We start from the raw sequence: 3,636 nt of genomic DNA, 5'->3' as shown, positions 1-3,636 counted from the left end.
ATCAACTGTATCAAATGCAGCACTGAGATCCAACAGGACGAGCACAGATACTGATTTAATGATTTCTATCATTAAACCTACTTTTATTTGGCCCTATTTGGATTTCTCTTTTGGCAAATTTATTGTTTCTCGTTTACTTCATTTCTCACAATCGAAGAAAAAAATTATTTATGGCTGTATTTTAACTAAATCATTATTGTTTACTCATTAAAACTTGACATCTAGTTCACCAGATTGTGCTGGTGAATTTACAATATATTCACTGAGTTTTGTTCTCCCACATCTGTGGAAATGAAATACGATGAATTGATTTCATCTATACTCTATACCTGTGGTTTTATTTTTAAATGAAAAGCAGAACGGGAATTTATTATCCACCTTTTTGTTGACCATTGATTCTGTTTGTTTGCATCTTTGCGCTTTAATAAATGTAGGAACAAAGATGCTTTATAGCCCCTTTGTTCAGCACTTAGACCCCCTTTATGATCTACTGGATGGAAACACGATTCAGGAAAAGCAAACATGTTTTGTTCCCTCTAAGATAAAAATACGTTTTTGCTGTGATTGAGAGAAATAGTTGAATTGTCACCTTAACGCTCTGAGTCACTGAGATGCTGCTGAAGGGTGACGAACCAAAGGTGACAAATCAGCCATTTTTTGGCTTCTTCGGTTCCGTCTGTGGATGATGGGCACACGGCCCACTCACAGCTGAGCTGCTGGAGGAAAATATGGTTCTAACTGATTTTCCTGTGAGCAGCGATAGCCAGAATTTCAAAGAGGTGAGGAAATGCCGCGACAGTCATTTGCACTCAGATGCTACTGATATGTGGCTGACAATGCTGCTGTCTTGCCATAGGTTCAGGGTCCTGTTGAGTCGGGACGCCCTGCGTGGGAGCGTTCTGAATGAAGTGATCGCAACATGGACAACATTGGTTGGGATTCCCCAAAGGTTGGAAATGACCCTCCCTGTTGTATTAAAAGCAGCCAGGCCGCCACCAATCCAGGACAAGGCAGCAGGAGAACCTTCAAACAACAAGTCTGAGTCTTTCTGTAGCTGCATCTCTATACCGGCCCAATCCAAGCCTAGAACAGAGACACTGACGGCTGTAGCTCAGTTCACACCTTCATTGACTTTATCTTCTGGAAGTGCAAACCATGGCTGGATCCTCTATCTTTGCATGGATGCTGCTGCTGCTGCCTCTATTCGTCTCCTTTGATCAGATATCTGCTGCTCCTGCTCATCCTCTATGCAAAGATACGTTTTGGGTCGTAGCGATTCAGAAAGACATTAAGGCCCTGGGAGAGGTGGTTAAGGTAAGGACACATTCACTTTCAGAAGTCTTCATTGTGAATCATGCAGGGCAGCGGCCCCTGGAGATGAGGGACTGTTTTAAGCTGAAGAACTGTGACTAACTCTGAGATGCAGCGTGTTGCCGTCATGTCAGCCACAGAGAAGCTGCTGACTGTGTGGGTTCAGTGATGTGTAGATAGCTGAGCAGGCTGTCAGTTGACAGCGGCTGCCTCGTTCTTCTGATGTTCTCTGGTCTAATGTGTCCACCTCTGTTTTCCTTTGTGCTGACAGAAATGTGGGAACCTCAGCTTGGAAGTCAGCTCTGTGAGTATAACCGATGCCTTTCTAACCTGGAGCCTCTGTTGGGCTAAAATCTTTACTTTAAAATCAAACTTCCTCTCTTTTCTGTCAAATATCCTACTTTCTGCACTGTCTGCATCAATCAGGCTAAAAATTAGGACACTTTATAATAAGGGAAACTAACAGAGTGAAGAAAATACAACCTTTCAATGGAAGAAACCCTAAATATTAGAAATAAGACTTTTTTCTTTCATATTTCCTGCTCTGACTGATGAATTAGAGAACATAGGAGTGTGTCTGGCAGAGAGCATTGTGAGAAGTGTTGCTGTTAAGAAAAGCTAGCTCCATAGGTTTATTTGTCGCAGTATCTCTGAGGACTTGCGCTCTGCATCGTGCAGCTGAGGCTGATGTGCAACAGGCAGCGAGCAGACTCAGCATCACCAGGCCTTCACCACTTCCTCTTTCCTTCGCTGTTATCGCATATGAAACAGCTGCAGCACTTAGAGCCTGAACTGCATTACTGTTTCACTTCTCTCCTATTCTTGCCTGCTTGGAACCATCGGCTGGTTTAATATTCTCATTTGATCTAAATCATCCTTTTTTCATTTTCTTTCAGAATGTACCAAACAACCAAACTACAGCTGGAAAGGTAAAGGTTCAACTTTATTATAACTCAGATAAAAGCATTTATTTCCTGCTGCAGCTAATCTGAGGGGTTTGTTTGAGTGCTGAAATGATCTGAAGATGTCTTTATTAAAAATATCCAAAGCAGTTCAGGCATCAGAATTTCATCATTTACAGCAGGCAGCACCTTTCCTGTCGGCCTGCAGGCTTATAGAGCGGTCCAAGTCATGCTGCATGCCGGCTGCTGCTGTACACAAACCTCAGTGACTGTTAGACGAGCTGATTAGAAAGTGTTTACTCTGACATCATAGATGCACAATCAGAAAAGTTTCATCTCCTTAGAACGGCTAATATATCAGTGACATCATGATCTCATAGCGTGCTGTGCAGGTTTACCTGAAATGAACTGGGATTGATGGCTGTGTTTTCTGCTCTGCAGCCGTGTGCCTTACCTGCTAACTTCATCCACGGACTCAAACTTCAGCCATGCTACACTGAGTCCAAAATCGATCAAATCCAGACACACATGGATCATTTGGAAAATAGAATGGAAGTAGCTGGAAAGTGTTCGGAGCTGGTAAGTCAATCTGACCAAAGACATGTTCCTGTGATGTTTCATCCAACAGGCGGACGGTAAACACTGACTGCTTCTCTCCCTCAGATGGAAATCTATTGCTCAAAGAGCGCAAACTCTGGTCCCATCGCTTCCCTGGATGTCTTCCAAGCCAAGATGAAAGTCGTGCTGGAGCAGTACATGGCTAGGTTATTAAGCTAAGGAACCGGACCAGTCTGGACCCGTAATCCAGAGAGGAAGCACACCTGGAGCTTCTCCATCCTGCTAATCTTTAAAAATGTGGACGCTTGCTGCAGGGCCTCTATATGTTTTATTATATCAGTGAAAGACACTTAAGAAGGTTTTCTTTTGATTTTTTTTTCCTCCTGGACACTTTTAAAATGATCTTTCAGACTAACAGTTAAAATCCTTTTTCTATCTGGTTCTAACCATCAGTCCAGTTTCCCCATTATTCATTCAGTCAGAACCAATTTGGACGGAAAGGTTCTGATCCAACAACTAATCTCAGAATCGGTCTAAAATTGATCAGTGCTCTATTCTACTAAACCAGGATTGTGTTGCTTCAAAAAGCTAAAGTTTGTCAAACACTATGTGTCTATAAAACAGTACAAATGTAACATGGAATTAATGAAGTTGATTATGATTTATTTTATGATTTAATTTTACTTATTATTTATATTATTTATGATTAATTTATCAGCTCAGTGTAGAATCATATTGACTTGTTTACCTTTGTTTGGTTTTGTTTATTTATATTTGTTAAACATGTATGATTTAATCATGTGTCTGAATGTCAACATCATACTGATGTTTTGAGACAAAGATCCCATTCTATGTCAGATTTAAC

At 41.3% G+C, this 3,636-nt stretch overlaps 1 long non-coding RNA gene across 2 annotated transcripts; it reads left to right on the top strand.

Annotated features, from left to right (window-relative positions):
- Positions 1-1,547: 1,547 nt before the first annotated feature.
- On the top strand, positions 1,548-3,636 carry LOC107098616. Of its 2 annotated transcripts, XR_001481902.1 has the most exons (4): positions 1,548-1,615; positions 2,208-2,240; positions 2,655-2,792; positions 2,877-3,636. It is a non-coding gene; the product is annotated as an uncharacterized LOC107098616 (long non-coding RNA). The 2 variants fall into 2 exon arrangements; XR_001481901.1 differs by lacking the exon at positions 1,548-1,615 and having other exon boundaries at positions 2,106-2,240.

Source organism: Cyprinodon variegatus, unplaced genomic scaffold (genome assembly GCF_000732505.1).
Source record: "Cyprinodon variegatus isolate N-32 unplaced genomic scaffold, C_variegatus-1.0 Scaffold793, whole genome shotgun sequence".
NCBI lineage: Eukaryota > Metazoa > Chordata > Actinopteri > Cyprinodontiformes > Cyprinodontidae > Cyprinodon > Cyprinodon variegatus.
This window is presented reverse-complemented; position numbering and strand designations above follow the sequence as displayed.